The 18,560-nt window shown below is 39.9% G+C and overlaps 2 non-coding genes across 2 annotated transcripts; both read left to right on the forward strand.

Moving 5' to 3' along the window:
• Positions 1-5,352: 5,352 nt before the first annotated feature.
• trnal-uaa (transfer RNA leucine (anticodon UAA)) lies at positions 5,353-5,434 on the forward strand. Its single transcript has one exon. It is a non-coding gene; the product is annotated as a tRNA-Leu (tRNA).
• Positions 5,435-15,600: 10,166 nt separating this feature from the next.
• Positions 15,601-15,682, forward strand: trnas-gcu (transfer RNA serine (anticodon GCU)). Its single transcript has one exon. It is a non-coding gene; the product is annotated as a tRNA-Ser (tRNA).
• Positions 15,683-18,560: the final 2,878 nt, after the last annotated feature.

Genomic DNA, 18,560 nt, shown 5'->3' on the forward strand with positions numbered 1-18,560 from the left:
CTGCAGCAGGCAGGGGCCAATTTGTACTTGGGCTGGCAGGAGTTGGTGTGGCAGGGAGAGCGACTTCACCTGGTGGAGGGCAGGCCCGGCGAAGGCCGAGGGACGCGGGCTTGCCGGAGCCGGGGGAAAAAGAGGCAGTGGCGGTGGCAGTCACCGGAACGGACCGGGCCTGCAAGCCGGGGAGCGAGTGTGCCGGATCGTGCCCCTGAATCACCCGGGGGGCCTGACAAGAGACTGGAGCTTTAATCCAGCTCCTTAGAGAGCTCGGCTGCGTTACTCTCGACAGCGGCTCTTCAGCTCTTGTTGTCTGACCTAGTGGTGTTATGAGGCATGGAAGCGACTGCAACTTCGTTTTCTGAGATGCTTTCTCTCACGAGGTGAAACCTCGACTTATTTGGCACCTCTGGATATAGTTCTTCTGTAGAGCAGGCTTTCACACCTCTGCTTATAGCGCCCTTCAAATCATTTTATTTTTATAGAAAGATGCATTCCAAAACGATATCTCCTGTTTTAAAAATGCTTTATGCGGCGTGTTTGATTAAACGGACAGTTTTCTTATTGTAGAATGCAGATCTGTGCAGCAATTGTACTGGATTTGACTGGGATTCTGAAATATTTATTGCAAAGGTATGACTTTCATGAACCTATAATAAAAAAACAGACCTGAAACTCCCTAGCTTCCAATCTCTGATGTTACTGTCCTGAAACTCGGAGGTGATGTTCTGCAGATATGCAGTGTCCCTTTACTCTCATTGTTTTCAAAACGACCTCTGTTGTCGGGCGCAGTTGAAGTGGAATTGGCCTGACTGCACAGGAAAGTACAGAATGATAAAATGTTTCTACGGCTCAAAATTTCCCTTTAGACCCTCGTCACGTCTCTGTTAAGAGTGGGCAGGTAGAGAGCTTTTACAGATGCTCATGATTACCTGTTGTAGTGTCTCCCCAGTGGGCAAAAGATGTACTGTAGAATATACGTTGATTAAACGCATACCTTAGACATATAAATGTGGTCTGTAATGGGTCTAGAATGAAATTCTAATATACGTATATCATTATACGTCAATTAGACATCTCTGATTATACAGTATGTCCATTATACATAAATGGTTGGAGTTCTATTATACGGATACATTTAGAGGACTGTTATACCTATGTAGTTAAAGGTCTATTATATATCAAAGATAGGTCTTATAGGTGTAGAAACTAGTAAATCAAGCAAATTATTTGGTTTAGAAATTTATTCTGAAAATATACAATTATTCACACCTGAAAAATATGTAGTTCAAATTATGCATTTTATACAATATTGTAATAAACATGATAATCATCATAAAAACACAACTAGTAAACTTCAGCTACAAATTATAGTAACATGGGAATATATATAGTAATGACAAACACAAACTAATTACATTAACATGCTAATATTTAACTCAAAACCACATTTCGATTCAAGTATAAGTTTTAAAAATTACAACTTCTATATTTCCACGAAAATATTATTAATGTAGCACAAACACTACTTTCTAATAAAGACAGAATGAAACTGTTCTGTGTCTCATGGTGATCCTCCTCTCGATACGAATGAAATGTTTAATATGATCCCTCGAGAAAAAAAGGTGTCAATATCCGCCTGGAACGATTGATGCCCCATCAAACATTTTGTAATATCCCCGGAAGTTCATACTGTAGAAACCTGATTCGTGGCTTAAATTCAAGGTAAACAGTATTCCCCACTTCCCTTCGATAGCTCAGTTGATAGAGCGGAGGACTGTATTGGAAATCGTGAAGCATCCTTAGGTTGCTGGTTTGACTCCAGCTCGAAGAAAGGTGCTTTTTGTGAACTTTAATCAAACAGTTAAAATAGCAAATCTTTTTCACTCAGACGTTGATCAAAAGCTCAATAAACCACGAAGCAGAGGCTCTTGTTCCGAATTAAACTCCCGTCTGAATGTTTTGTTTTGGCCAAAATCTGATCTTTGAATTAAGGGACTACTCTGTCTGCTTTGTAATTTAAAAGAATATACAAATGTCACGTTTTTTTTGTAGATATAAAGGTGTTCTCTGTTTTCAAAGGAAAGGATATGTACTCAATTGGCTTTATGATTTGGTTTTGATTTTGTATCGTTATATTATTAAGTTTGTGTTTTTTGTGTTTTTAACGTACAAAGGCAAACAAGGCACACATCTGTTTATACCAGCGGTGAATTGTACATTTTTATTTACAAGCTACTGTGCACTTTTGGGAGTATAACAGGTTCGATATAAAGTGGCAAAAATATAAAAAGGGAAAATACCCCAGACTGCGTGTAAAGCCCTCGTTGTGACTGTTGTTTTATTGTTAAATACGGCGTACTGTGCACGAAATGTTGCAGAAACACAATCTGATATTTTAATAATCATTATTTTAATAATTTGATAAGTATGAGGCCCCGGATCCAAATATTCAGTTCTGTTTTTTTTAAGTGATATCTTCCCTTCCTCTCGTGGAAATCACACGATGTGAGCAATTGTTTTTTGTTCTTTTTTTTTTCACGTTGTGATCCAAAGAGCCTCAGACGCCCAGTCTGACAGTAACCAAACCAGAATGGATTCTGCTGGGAGCCGGACTGAGAGTACCATCTACAGCTGCTGGATGGTACTCTGCGTCCTGCTGCTCCAGCAATTATTTTGACGAAAGACAGATTACTTGTGCGCTTTTAACCTTCTCGCAGCTACAGGCGAGACTGAAGCTGGCGATATGAAGGCACGCGCTGGTACACCTTCTCTAACTTTCACAATCGCGATAAACTTTTTTTTTAAAAGACCTTTGAAAAACTAGATATAGATATAGATAAAGATAAAACTAGATAAAAAACATGAGCTTTATTGGTTTTTACATTAATCGATTTTGAATCAAATTTGATCTTTTTACATTGTATTTTACATTGGAAAAAGCGTGCATACCTAATCCACCAACAGACAGAGCAATATTTTATGTTGCCTTCCGGAGCTTTCAGCGTGTGATGGATTTGTATGAGCGTCTGTATGATACCACTACAGCACTGGCGCAGGTGCAAAATCCACTTTCACACGACTTTTTCAGTGTCTTCTCTCTCAAATGGACCGAAGCACAGGAGCCAATATAAGAGAAAACGACAGGTGTTTAAACAGAGTATGTCCCAATGTCTGCGACAACGCATTGTGATTTTGTATAAACGCAAATGGTTTATCATTTAAAAGCCAACATCATTCTTTTTATCCCTGGCGCTAATACCCTACCACACATGCGAGCTGTTGTGTGAAAGAAAATTCATATGTGCGTAGGAAGGCAGAATAAAATCCAGAACTGTATTGGTGATATCGATAAACAGGGCTCATGTTCACAATAAAACTTTATTGTATAAAACGTTAAAATTCGTAAATATTTGTTTTAATCATGCAAAGTGTCTGTTAAACCATTCATGAAGGATTCTTAGACAGAAAAACACACCATTATATGAGAAAATATATTTACTATATGTGCATTTAACTTACTTTTTAACAATTTTAGTTTCAAGGTCAATGAAAATTGTTGCCCTGATTTTTTGTCATAAATACACAAGCTTGTTATGTCTTGTGTCAGAAATAAACTGCATGAAATTTGCTAAAGCAACAAAACGTAAGTGCGACAAAGAAGACAAACATTTGCGTTCATAGTGCAATGTTTTCTCGAGCCTTTAAAATTACTTTAAACGCAATTTGTTTTTTCTCTGTAGCTCTAAGGCTTTGTCATTTAGGTGTGCTGTTTTTTTTTTTACATGTTGAAAAAAAGTCGCTAAATCATACGAAACATAAAAACTCCAATTGTAAACAACTGACCATTCATATTGCTGAATTTTAAACCTATGGAGTATTTATACCTTGACTTTGTATTTGTGCATATTACAGAGCTCCTTTTCAAAAGCTGTCAGTATAGAATAGTGCTTAGGTTTCCTGTTTTTTACCCAGGTGGTCCAGATAAGACTCTTGGTATAGGAGCGCGTCTGTGTTGCCTTCTGGATTTCAAATGAGCAGCTCAGTGCAGAAAAGAACCCTGTAGATCAGCATGTACATTTGCATGGACAGTAGATTTTTCAGAAAGTGTAATTGGATTATAGCACGTGCCCCTGACGATGTTGTTGATACGTCATATGTGATCTTTTTTGTATTATATGTATTTTTGTTGTTCAAATAAAAAAATATAAAAAAAACTTTCAGGATGCTTGCTGCTGTAAAAATAAAATGACATCAAGGGCGCTGTACGCAGAGGTCTGAAACCTGCTCCACTTTATCCAAGAACTTTATCCAGAGGTGTTAAAGAAAATTGATTTATTTTCCTGACTGCAATGTATGGTGAAGCATAAAATCTAGCTGCATAAATCTCTATTACGTGTCATTTATGAAGGCGTTTCAAATAGCAGCCAGTGAAGGATTAACGCTTTTGGAGCATGTATTATATTCTAAATACTCTTACTTAAATAAGCTTAAATTCGCATGCTGTTATTTAGACATCGCAAACCAGTCTGACCTCATACAACATTCTGTGCCCGCTGAGTAGATCTTAAAGCAGCTACAGCCAGAGTAGCAGTAATGGCAACACAGTGCTTGGAGTTCAGCTTTTCTTATTTCTTCTGCGGAACCACTGGTATCGGAATATACTGACCCGCATAAGAAGCGCTACCGGTTTCAGATAGTTTTTATTGAGTGCTGCTCTAAACTTTACATTTGCTTAGACTTGTTTTCCCCATGAAAAAAGACATTTCCCTAATTACATTTAACTTTTTTTTTCCCTTATCATCAAGTAGAAATAAAACATATCATTCCATTTAAGAGCCACAGGCAGGATGGCTGGTGGTCCAAGGCGTTGCGTTCAGGTTGTAGTTTCCCCTAGAGATGTTTGTTCATATCCCACTTCTGACAAAGAAGTTAGAGTGGAAACGGTAACATCCTTAAGTAAAAAACATCTCACATTTCATGTGTTTAATGTTAAGTGTCTTGGTGGTTTATGGCTCTTCTCTCTTGCAGGGTGATGGCAAAATTCTTGAGAGAGGGAGTCTCCTACGTAAGGCTGCTCTTCGTCAAGAGTGGAGACAACAGGAACAGACTTCAAACCGACATTAATTACTGAGAGCAGGCGAAAACGTCTTTTGAAATGAGGAAATGTCTGCTGACAGTAAACAGAGCTCACGCTGAGCTGCGGACAAGCGCTCCTCGTTAGTACAGTGCTGAGTACCCCTGCTTGTTGCGCGGGAGACCGCGGGAGATCGGGGTACGTTTCTGTGACAGGACGCTTTTTTTTTAATAGATGAATCATATTCAAATGTTAAACAACTGAGCAGCATATTGCTGTAGACCAGGATGGCCGAATGGTTAAGGCGTTAGACTTAAGATCCAATGGACGAAGTCCACGTGGGTTCGATCCCCACTCCTGGTAGTGTTGTACTAAGTTTGAAGTGACAAAACATTTTGATGATTTACACTCTATTTAAATATAAATTCACTAAATTTCAGTTCAGTTCTCTTCACTCCCACTCCCTGGCATAACTGAACTCTCACTATCGCATACTGAAGGCTTTACATCCATTAGCTGTGATACAGCTCCCAATAAAGACGGAATCAAACAGTTTGTTCTGTCTCTCATGGTGATCCTCTTCTCGATCCAAATGAAATGTTTAATATGATGCCTCGAGAAAAAAAAAGGAGTGAATTTCCGCCTGTAATGATTGATGCCATCAAACATTTTGTAACATCCCCGGAAGTTTATACAGTAGAATCCTGGTTTGTGGCTTAAATTCAAGGTAAACAAGACTAAGGAAACGAGTTGGAAACTTGATGTCGAACTGGAATTTAATCACCCGGAATATTTCACTACATTGGGCAATATGTGCCAGAGAGGAGTACTTTAGATCCCTTCGATAGCTCAGTTGGTAGCGTGGCGGACTATATTAGAAACAGTTAGGAATCCTTAAGTCGCTGTTTTCACTCCAGCTCGAAGGAAGGTGCTTTTGTGAACTTTAATCAAAGAGTTAAAATAGCTAATCTTTTTCACTCAGACGTTGATCAAAAGCTCAATAAACGATGAAGCAGAGGCTCTTGTTCCGAATTCAGCTAACATCTAATTGTCTTGTTTTGGCCAAGATCTGATCTTTGAATTAAGAGACTACTCTGTCTGATTTGTAATTCAAAAGTAGATACAAATGTCACTGTTTTCAAAGGATAGGTACTTAATTGGCTTTATGATTTGGTATTGATTTTGTATCGTTATATTATTAAGTTTGTGCTTTCTGTGTTTTTTATCATATTGTGAACTTCTTTTTTAAACAAATGCTTACAAAGGCAAACACAGCACACATCTGTTTATACCAGCGATGAATTGTACATTTTTATTAAGTACAATCTACTGTATTTTTAGAAAAAAATGGCGTACTGTGCACGATATGTTGCAGAAACACAACCTGATATTTTCATAATTATTATTTTAATCATTTGACAAGTACGAGGTCCCGGATCCAAATCTTCAGTTCTGATTTTTTTTTTTGTGATATCTTCTCTTCCTCTCGTGGAAATCACAAGATGTGAGCAAATGTTTTTTGTTCTTTTTTTTTCATGTTGCGATCCAAAGAGCCTCAGACGCACAGTCTGACAGTAACCAAACCAGAATGGATTCTGCTGGGAGCCGGACTGAGCTCATTCTCACTCCCTGTGCTGAAAACAGAATGATCTCTTCCCCGAACATCGTCTACAGCTGCTAGATATTGCTCTGCGTCCTACTGCTCCAGCAATTCCTTTGACCAAAGACAGATCACTTGTGCGCTTTTAACCTTCTTGCAGCTACAGGCTCTTTGATGGTTCATGCTGATCATCCTGTGGATCCAAAAGAAAATTTTAAAGCTGATACATTTTCGATTGTAATTTGCATCTAGCTACAACGTCCCTGGAAAAGAGATTTTATTAGTTGCGTGCAATCGGTATCTTTTACTTGACGTATGGTAGTAGAAATAGTTTGAAAAATGTTTTCTTAAGAAGATTGTATTGCCAGGACCTGCCTTTAGCGCTCAGTAGCGATTTCGCTGTTGATATAGATGGAGAAGAAATGTAAGATGAATGGATGATCTAAGCTAAAATAGCCCTAACACCCCTCCTGTAACAGTGTTTGTATTCATAGCAAGTAATATTCTTTTTCAAACCCGACCGTTGCTTTTGCATTAAGTGTTATGTAACCATTAGCGGTTTCGGTAGCTTCTGAAGAGCGCACTTTTCCAAACTGAAGCCTATAAGAACATTATTCAAGATGCACCATGGCCCAGAATCGTGCATCGGGACAAGGATTAACATCAATTGAAAGTACTCCCAAATAAAAGATTTGACCGAAAAATTATAAGAGTAGGCAAGTATTAAAACAACACCATAACTTCTTGACATAACTTCCAAACTCTTTCCTGGTTCAAGCCATGTAAAATGACATCATTAGTGGTCATGCCGAGGTTGTGAGTTTAAGCCTCACCTGGAGCAGCCTGGTTTTCTGTCTTGACATGTAAACAGTGTTTTGTGTTATTTGCTAAATGGAGAGAGGATTCTGTGTTAATTGTGCTCCTCCTTGAAGAGGTCAAGATGAGATGTTCACGAGGCTGGTGGTAAATATCCTATCCAGGAATATTTTTTGTTCTTTATTGGGGAATATCGAATATCCGGGCTGTATATCGGGGCTGTAGGGGGTCAGATATATAGATGTAGTAAACACATTAGTGGAGACGGTGTGTCTGCTCTCTGTGAGAGAGACTGGCGGGAAGAATAATCTGTGGTCTGGGAAGAAGAGACCCTCGTTGGAAGAGCGGCGCTCCTCACAGGAGAGAATGAAAAAAATCTTTTTCAGGGACGCTGATTTTTCTCTTTGGGGGAGTTAAAAGCACTTGTGGCGAGTGACCTAGTGGTGCAACGGTGGCGTGTCTGACTCCAGATCAGAAAGTTGTGTGTTCAACTCACGTCGAGATCAGCTGATGTGTTTGCAGGTGCTGTGTTGCATGTGTTTGCCGAACCCGGAAATTACACCACGCAGTTGGGTTTTATCTGTACACCACTTAAGTAATCTGAATGAAATAACAGAGCAGTACAAAACACCCAGTCAGGAGCTTATGCAGCGAATCATCTTGACCACGACAAGAGAAAAGGCACACTGCACAAAAAGCCTGATTTAAATCACAAAACCCCGGGAGAAGTCGAATCGACAATCTTATAAAACGAAATCAGACGCGTTATCCATTAAACCACTAGCCCGTCACGTAAATGAATTGCACCATGGTGAGTTCTGCGCCGCTACTAGTAATACCCCACCCCCATCTTAAATTCTAAGTGAGAAACGTGTTTTCTACATTTTTGTCAGTTTTAAAACTAGGAGTATATGGCACTCTGCACAGTGTACGAAGTAAATTATTTTCGCAGTAATTAATTTATTTATTATATTTATTAATAAAATAATAAAATAAATTTACTTCGTACACTATGCAGAGTGCCGTATACTCCTAGTTGCGGCACACACGATATATACAGTAAAAAGCCTCAGGCACTGTGTTAGATGTGTTTTCGACGTTATATATGCGTTTATTAATGTCGTCAATTTTACGGTTGCAATTCGACGTTGATTATACGTCGCAACGACGTATATATACGTATAGCCGTAGTTTCGCTGTGAATATACGTATATTCGACGAATCACCGCCCACTGGGAATAGGTTTATTCCATGCTGAAAAGAGAAGAGAGAAAACATAACGTTTCAGCTGTGAAACCTTCTTCAGGTTTGTTTTCTCTCTTCTATTTTCAGCATGGAATAAACCTACAGTATTACTTGTTCCTTTGCAGATTCGAATGCTGACGTAGCTACCCACCTGAATATATTAAACGTGTCATCTATATGATTAACATAATGTTCTCCTGAATAAATACTCGAAAGAAGCCGCATCTCAGGTGTTAGAGATATTTGAAATTGGATCAGTGGATTTAGAGTCCAGACTGTGAACTGACAGCTGACACAGGTCTTTTATAGAACCGTTTTGATTTTCTCTACTTTGTCCCCGTAACGTCATTGTCCTGCTCGCAGCCGAGCCCGACACACGGTACCGTCTGGTTTCTGTCGCTGGGCGGGTCTGTGTGGGTTCTAATGCCCCAGTATTATGAGGGGGACACTGGACTGTGAACAGGCGCCGTCCTTTGGCTGAGACGTAAAACCGAGGTCCTGACTCTGTGGTCATTAAAAATCCCAGGTCGTCTCTCGAAAGAGTAGGGGTGTAACACCGGCATCCTGGCCAAATTTCCCATTGACCCTTACCAGTCATGGCCTCCTAATAATCCCCATCTCTGAACTGGCTTCATCACTCTGCTCTCCTCCCCACTAATAGCTGATGTGTGGTGAGTGTTCTGGCGCACTAGGGGAGTCCCCATTACCTCTAAAGCGCTTTGAGTGGAGTGTCCAGAAAAGCGCTCTATATGTTTAAACAAATGTAATAAAAATATCATGTTTGATGAATGTAAAAACTGATAAAGCTAATGCTTTTTTCAGGGCTATATCTACTTTTTTTTAAAAAAGAGAAGTCTGTCGCGATTGTGAAATTTGGAGAACATGCACCAGCGGGTGCCTTCACATCTCCAGCTTCAGTCTCGCCTGTAGCTGCAAGAAGGTTAAAAGCGCACAAGTGATCTGTCTTTGGTCAAAGGAATTGCTGGAGCAGTAGGACGCAGAGCAATATCTAGCAGCTGTAGACGATGTTCGGGGAAGAGATAATTCTGTTTTCAACACAGGGAGTGAGGATGAGCTCAGTCCGGCTCCCAGCAGAATCCATCCTGGTTTGGTTACTGTTGACTGTGCGTCTGAGGCTCTTTGGATCGCAACGTGAAAAAAAAACAATTGTTCACATCGTGTGACTTCCACGAGAGGAAGGGAAGATATCATTTTTAAAAATATCAGGACTGAAGATTTGGATCCGGGGCCTCATACTTGTCAAATTATTAAAATAATAGTTATTAAAATATCAGATTGTGTTTCTGCAACATTTTGTGCACAGTACGCCATCTTTATCTAAAAATAAAACAGTCACAACGACGCCCTTACACGCAGTCTGGGGTATTTTTCCCTTTTATATTTTTGCCACTTTATATCGAACCTGTTATACTCCCAAAAGTGCACAGTAGATTGTACTTAATAAAAATGTACAATTCACCGCTGGTATAAACAGATGTGTGCCTTGTCTGCCTTTGTAAGCATTTGTTTAAAAAATAAGTTCACAATACGATAAAAACACAGAAAGCACAAACTTAATAATACAACGATACAAAATCAATACCAAATCATAAAGCCAATTAAGTAGCTATCCTTTGAAAACAGAGAAAACCTTTATATCTACAAAAAACTTGACATTTGTATGTATTTTTGAATTACAAAGCAGACAGAGTAGTCCCTTAATTGAAAGATCAGATCTTGGCCAAAACAAGACAATCAGACGTGAGCTGAATTCAGAACAGGAGCCTCTGCTTCATTTATTGAGCTTTTGATCAATGTCTGAATGAAACAGATTCGCTATTTTAACTATTTGATTAAAGTACCTTCCTTCGAGCCGGAGTCAAACTAGCAATTTAAGGATTCCCAGCTGTTCCCACTACAGTCCTTCACTCTACCAGCTGAGCTATCGAAGGGATGTCAGGTGCTGCTCTCTGTCACATACTGCCCAATGTTGTGCAATGTTCCGGATGATTTAAATCACAGATCGACATCGTTTCCCACTCGTTTCCTTAGTCTTTTTTACCTTGAATTTAACCGACGAACCAGGATTCTACTGTATAAACTTCCGGGGATATTACAAAATGTTTGATGAGGCATCAATCATTCCAGCCAGGCAGAAATGGACTCATTTTTTTTCTCGGGGGATCATATTAAACATTTCATTTGGATCGAGAAGAGGATCATGAGGAACAAAACTAAGTTTCAGTATGTGTTTATTAGAAGCTTTATCACAGCTAATGCATATAAGCCTTTAGTATGCGACAGTGAGAGTTAAGTTATGCCGGGGAGTGAAGAGAACTGAAATTTAGTAAATTCATATTTAAATAGATTGCAAATCTAAGTGTTCTGTCACTGCAAAATTACAGGAGTCTACCAGCTGCCAGACGTGCTTGTTTTGGGACTATTTCCAATAAGTATCACATTAGTAGTTGTGTGTCCTTTCTGGTATATTTTAAACTGTGAGGGACAAACGAGACAGAGACACAGTAATAATCCTATTTTACAGTGTCCTGCATTTTAATTTACTGATCAGATAAATTGAAATGTTCTGATTCAGAACCCCTGCAGTTCGTACTAATTAGAACTCAACAATGCTCCTGAGTCCTGAGCACTACACTGAGTTCAGCTGGGCTCTGACTTTGTTCAGCATGACATGTTGTTGCATTTGAGCTCAGAGCTGGGGATGATCTCCATATTCTACCACACTAACTAGTCCGAAACTTAGAACACAGTACACACTTTCTAAGTGAAGTCAGGTTGTTAAAAAATTAAACCAGCGCCCTGTCACAGAAACGTACCCCGGTCTCCCGCGCAACAAGCGGGGGTACTCAGCACTGTACTAACGAGGAGCACTTGTCCGGAGCTCAGCGTGAGCTCTGTTTACTGTCAGCAGACATTTCCTCATTTCAAAAGACGTTTTCACCTGCTCTCAGCTTTTTATAGACGGTCATAAACGCTCAAGAAGTAATTCATTTCAGTTTGAAGTCTGTTTCTGTTGTCTCCGCTCTTGATGAAGAAAAGCCGTGCGTGTGAAACTCCCTCTCTGAAGACGTTTGCCGTTACCCTGCAAGAGAGAAGATCCATCAATCACCGAGGCAACCACTGAGACAATTAACATTAAACACGTGAAATGAGAGATGTTTTCTACCTAGGGATTTTATCGTTTCTACTCTAACTTCTTTGTCAGAAGTGGAATTTCAACAAACGCCTCAAGGAGAAACTGCAACCTGAATGCAACGCCTTAGACCACCAACCATCCTGCCTGGGGCTTTTATATGGAATTATATTTTATTTATTTCTACTTGTTGAAAAGAAAAAAGTGAAATCATGTAATTAGGGAAATGTGTTTTGTTCATAGGGAAAACTAGTACGAGCAAATGTAAAGTTTAGAGCAGCGCTCAATAAAAACGATCAGAAACCGAAAGCGCTTCTTATGCGGATCAATATATTCCGATACCGCTGGTTCTGCAGAAGAATAGCCGAACTCCAAGCACTGTGTTGCCATTACGGCTACTCTGGCTGCAGCTGCTGTAAGACCTAGTCAGCCGGCACAGAAAGTTGTAGGAGGTCAGACTGGTTGGCACTGTCTAAATAACAGTGTGCGAATTTAAGCTTATGTATTACTATTTACAATGTAATACATGCTCTAAAAGCGTTAATCCTGCACTGGCTGCTATTTGAAACGCCTTCATCAAAGACGCGAATTAGAGATTTATGCAGCTGGCTTTTATGCTTCACAATACATTGCAATCAGGAAAATAAACCAATTAGAATAATGCAAAACAACGTCTGTTCTTAAAAATGATAGCTGTTTTACACTGACGTCGCTCTTTATGAGATAATCCAGATTGTGAAGACGACTGCACCCTAGCAGATCAAAATATTACACAAAGGCTGTAAAGCACACTCTGAATCGATCCGAAAATTTGATTTCCGCGAACCGTTTAGGCTCCAACAGGGAACTTGGCGCGTCTCCTGCAAAGCATTTACTTTACTGGTGCTTTTAACAGACCGTTTTATCTAGCTCGTCAGGATGGCCGAGTGGTCTCAGGCGCCAAACTCAAGAACTCTTGTCTTTCCTTGCTTGGGTGTCCCGGTCCTCTGAATAGACGGGTGGGTTCATATCCCACTCCTTACAGCTACTATCTTACATGTTTCCCGACTGTTGTGCTCGCTAACACGGAAAAATGGAGAAACCAGTTTGCGGACACATGATAGGCAGGGAAATGCTTCGTGAACTCTTCAATGTGATCAGCAGAAAGTCAAATAGGCTTCGAATTCTGCCTTAAGAACTGTTTGGGCTGCCTGTAATCTGGAAAGATTTACTGCAAGGTATGCATTCAAATGTGAAAGACCGCAATAAAAAAAAAACAGAAGAAGATTTATTAAAACATTGTTTTCCTTGCGGTTTCTCCTGTATTTCACTAAATGTGGCATTGTGAAATCAACCTGTAGCCCTACGGAATGCAGTCACTCTCCCAGTGACAGCGGCAGGAGCCGAGACGATTACAGTATATCAGAGCTCGAACAGAGTTCGAAAATCTAGGCAAAGTGATTCATAGAACATGTGTATTAAACTTTCCTATGTGCCTGGCCTTACTGAAGTATTTGTAGCTGTATTTCAGCTTCTGTCTATTTCTATACTTTACAGTAGATAGTGTTTAGCCAGAGAAGAGAGATACAAGCGCTATACCCCCACAGTAACCGTCCAATAACCTTAACTAAAGCAGGAAGATCAGTTTCTGCTCGACACAGCTGTTTTCTGAACTGCAAATCTCCAACACAGGCTGGAGGCGCTGTGTGTCCAGGCTGAGCGGTTATATGAGAAAAGACTCAGCGAGCTGCAGGTGCGGCTCATTACTCTGCGCTCCCCATGCGGAATGCGCGCGTCCTCCCTCCTTTATTACCTTCATACACTCCTCTCAAACCACAGCAAACTCGGTGAACATTTACTGGGTCTTTCTTTCCGAGATCACAGGCAGAAACAATAAACACGCTGAAAACAGGAAGGTATTCCTGATCGTAGGCGAAGATGCGCAAAAATAAATTTCCTAAAATCCAATAAAGTCCTGTCACGTTCAGTTACTATTCTGATGTATCTGAATAGTTATGGCAATGTTGTTAAAAAAAGAGATAAATGAACTTTTTTATTTCATTCGAGCTGTAAATTTGAAAATGTTTTATTTTCAATTATCTAAATAATACAAAACACAATCACTCATCGTAAGCGTCTGACCATTGATATTCCGGAATTATAAGCCCGTACACAGGCATTGCGAAATCACACGCTGACAAGCAATTCAACGAATATGATGCCTTTCAGGGGCCGAATATTAGACACGAGTCATCGTGCGGAGTTTTTTCCTCCACTACCGCAGTCTTTGCTTCGGACCACCCCTCTTGCCACATTTGCGCTTTATTTTCGATTTTCTGTATAGAACACCGAATATCTTGAGGAAGTCTGGCAAGCGAAGACTGCTGGATTATTGACGTGCAAACATTGGTTCAAAATCAACATCCTCTGCTATTGCCGTTGCTTCTTTGATAGTTTCTTCAAATTCCTCATCTGACTTTTAATATCGAGGGATATTGAGCATAATACCATACTATTTGTAGCTTTCTTTTGATCGCCTGTTTTATTAAAATGCCAGCCTCTTTTACAGTTATTTTAGATGTTTGGCAAGGTGTAATATCCTCCCTCGCATCCTCAGCTAAAATATTTTAAAAGTACAACAAAATTACATTATATTGAACAGCACTAGGTTAACATTTAGAATTCAAATTAAGGTAAATATACGAAAATATTAAAATATAACTCCGGCGATCTGTCGTTTTTGCTTGTCAAGTTCTCAGATAATTTTGCACTGTATTTTTAATTATTTTAGCTGAGGATGCAACAGGAGTATAAGTGAATTCTCCCGCCACACATTGGAACATAAATTTCCATGGGTGAATACTATCTGCTTGGAAGTTGCCCTTGTCGGTAATTATTGGAAATTCCCGGTAATGTTGACTCTATCGCAGTCTTTACCTCTGACCAACCCTCAATTGTTTACTACTGCAAATATCAAAATAGTTAAGGTTTTGCGGACAAATTAAATATCTGTGGTGATGATGTTTACTATGGGAGGAAGTGCGTCCCTGGGTGGGCTTAAAACACCCAACGTTGGGTTAAGAGCCGAACACGCCAACCAAATGCACCACAGAAACGCTTACCCGCCGCTTTTTGGCATTTACATACTTTTGGTGAACACAAAATTCGCTCACATTTCATCTTTCATAAGATATATGATTTAAAAAAGTTCCACAAAGGAAATGAATACATGCATTAAACCAAATCAAGCCCTCTGTGAGTGTCCCAAATGATCTGTTCTGTAAAACAAGACAGGAAGAAAGGTTACGCTAGAATTTGAACACAGAATTTCTTCTTTATTAAACAGGTGCTTTAACCAGCTAAACCACGGCGCCGGCAGAGCACTATGCTTACAGCCACGTGGACATACCGCTCTGAGACATCTGCGTTCGGTGTGCGCTGAGCCTGCTCGCCGAGCAAGTTGCCTCCTTTTCATGCACTAGCAGCCTTGATACTAAGAGACAGGATGAGAAATGGCTTTTATCTGGCACTTTTCATATCCAAGGAGATCAATGTGCTTTCCGTGTACAACAGGGTGTCCTCTATACTCGCCACTGAAGCACAGGACACGCCTGGTGGATTGACATCACTCAAGCAAAATAGTGAAATGGCAGGTGGAAGAGGAAAATGACCATCAAGAATGAAGAAAGATGATCTTGAGCGCGCCAACTCATGTCCGAAGGGGCTGACTTTCTCGACGAGGTGGCCGAGTGGTTAAGGCGATGGACTGCTAATCCATTGTGCTTTGCACGCGTGGGTTCGAATCCCCTCCTCGTCGTCTTGAGTTTGAAATGACAAACTTGTGATCCATTTCTAAGTCGGGTTTGTGCACTTTCGCTACTGTAGTAGAGCAGTAATATTTCTAGCGTTGGCTGAACATGGCTTACAACAGTAGCTGACAGACAATAGTCTCTTAATATTTAGGTTACACTTATGTTTTGTACTGCTTTCACCTGATATTAATAGTAGTCCTGATGAACGGTTTTGGGACATGGTGCATCTTGAAAAATGTTCTTGTTAATTTCAATTAGGAAAAACTGCTCTCCCCAGAAGCTGAAACAGGTCGTGTTTAAATAATATGCAATGCAATAGCAACGTTTGGAGTTGAATCTAGATATGAGTCCTTACCTGTTACAGGAGGCTTTTTAGGACTTTTTTTTACCTCAGATAAAGCTATCAATTCATCTTACATTTCTACTACATCAGTATTAGCAACGTTATCTTTACCTAGCACTAAATGTAGCTTTAAATAAGAGTAAATTTTAAAATATATGTAAAAGTAAATGCTATTCCATATATTGTAACTTTGTGGTATTTAGAATGTTTATCTGAGGATGCAAGGGAAAGTATTATACCTTGCGAAACATCCAAGACAAAGGTAAAAGAGGCTCATATTTTAATAAAATTTTCGATCAAAAGAAAACCACTCTGTATATCATCGTTAATATCCCAAGATATCGACGTTCAGTTGAAAGATTTGAAGAAACTCTCCAAGAAGCAACTGCAGTAGCGGAGTTTTGATTTGAACCGATGTTTGCACCTCAATAATCCATTAGTCCTCGAAAGAAACAAAGGCAGGGATGTTTTGAGTGTCAACATGATCCTCTTCTCATTTCAAAAGAAAGGTTTTGTATGATCCTGATTCCACTAGAAAAAGAGTCAATTTCTGCCTGCACTGATATCCCTTCAAACGAATTGTAAGATCTCTGGTAGAATATACAGTAGAATCCTGGTCTATTTCTTCTACTAAAAGAGACTATGGGACTGAGTATTTTGATGTCGAACTGGGATTTAAATAAACAGAAACAGTACACTACATTGGGCTACGCGTATGACAAAACGTGGGCGTTTTAAGTTGACCTTTCCATAGCTCAGTTGCTAGAGCGTAAAACTGTTTAAAAAAAGCAGCGGGCGATTATGTCGCTGTTTTGAATCCGGCTCGAAGGATGGTGTTTTCTTGCTCCTTAATTAAAAAGTGAAAACAGCGAATTTGTCTTTCACTTTTACGTTCACCAAACGCTCAGCAAACAGAGAAGCAGAGGCTCCTGTTCTGATCTATCCTCACGTCTGATTGTCTTGCTTTGACCTTTAAAATGTGCACTGTTGACGGTTCACTCTTCCTAACACAATTAAGGACCTGCGGAAAAAACTCGGTATCGGGAGTTTAGTTCAGTGGTAGCGCGCACGTACTCTATGAAGCTTCGTTTTCAATCGCTGGCGTCTCCACTCCCGATTCTTTTTAAACGCGATATCTTTCCTTCCTCGTGTGACTTCCCTCGTGTGTGAATTTCAGGGAGACACATAAACCCTTTGTCTGTTTTAAAGAGACATTTTTTTTAAAACCAGACAAAACGAAAGACGTAGTAATTAGACACACGTAAAAAACACGTGAATCTAATTGAGAAAATGTGGACGGGGCAATGCATTACTAGTAGCGGCTCTGAGCTCACTGTAGTGCAGTTGACTAAAGCGACAGTAGGGTTAGTGGCGCAATGGATAACGCGTCTGACTTCGGATCAGAAGATTGCAGGGTCGATTCCTGTCTGGCTCCTGAAGCTTTTAAACCACGCTACTCAACACTGTCCCCTAGTGTGTGCGGTCCTACACAACCTTACTATTGACTGGATGAGTCTCCTGTTCCATCTCCAGTTCTTTCCACACATTCTGCCTGTTTCACCACCGTTGTTGTAGGACAACAGCCACAGATATGAGAAGAGATACTGTTCCGAACAACTGTCTTAAATAATCACGTTGATAAAGGTGACAATAAGTTTTTTTTCTTTAACGTAACCTTACATTTGCCTATAAAGTTCACACTATTTTCTGTAGCCACAGATCGCCAATATTTCTGCTGTCTCCTGAGAAACACAAGTATAGAGTTCAAACACAATAAATAATACCACAAATCTATTCAGTTAACAACCAGATGTGACAGAACGGATGTAAGACTTACACCCCCTTTAAATATGTATTTCCTTAATTTCAGTTCTCTTCCCTCCCCAGTATACCTGCAAATTCACTATCACATAATAAAGGCTGTACATGCATTACCTCTAATACAGCTACTAATAAAGATATACATTAAAGTTAACTATTAATAAATAATACTATTATTCATAAAGATGTGTTTTCATAAGATTCATCGTGAATAGTTGTGGTGTCTGGAAAGCAACGCCAGTGGGCAGTGATTCGTCAAATATACGTATTGTAACGCCCTCTCCCGGTTGTGAAGAGGAAGCGCCCCTAGGCGCTCATAGTACCGCTGGGCAGGCTGGGAGTTGTAGCCGGGGAGAGTCTGAGGGTCAGCACGATGACCAGCAGCTGACCCTACCTGTGTAAATAATGTCATAGTAGTTCTAGTGTCCTGTGTAGTCTTATAAGTGTATAGCTTGTTGTTAAGTAATTACCACCCTAAAGATGTTTACATGCTCAGTCAGTCTCCTCATGTGTGTGTATATTCTGTGTTTGGTTTTGTGTGGTTGCTAAAGAATAAAGCTATCGTTTGGTTCATTTATCTCATCTCCATTGGTCCTTTGTCCTGAGAAGAACCTGTAAATGCTACATTGGTGTCAGAAGCGGGCAGGATGGACAAACCGTGGCAGACATTAACCGATTCTGTCAAGCGCTGGCTGACTCTAAAAGAGACAGAACCCACC

Source organism: Atractosteus spatula (genome assembly GCF_055471065.1).
Source record: "Atractosteus spatula isolate fAtrSpa1 chromosome 10 unlocalized genomic scaffold, fAtrSpa1.hap1 SUPER_10_unloc_13, whole genome shotgun sequence".
Taxonomy (NCBI): Eukaryota; Metazoa; Chordata; class Actinopteri; order Semionotiformes; family Lepisosteidae; genus Atractosteus; species Atractosteus spatula.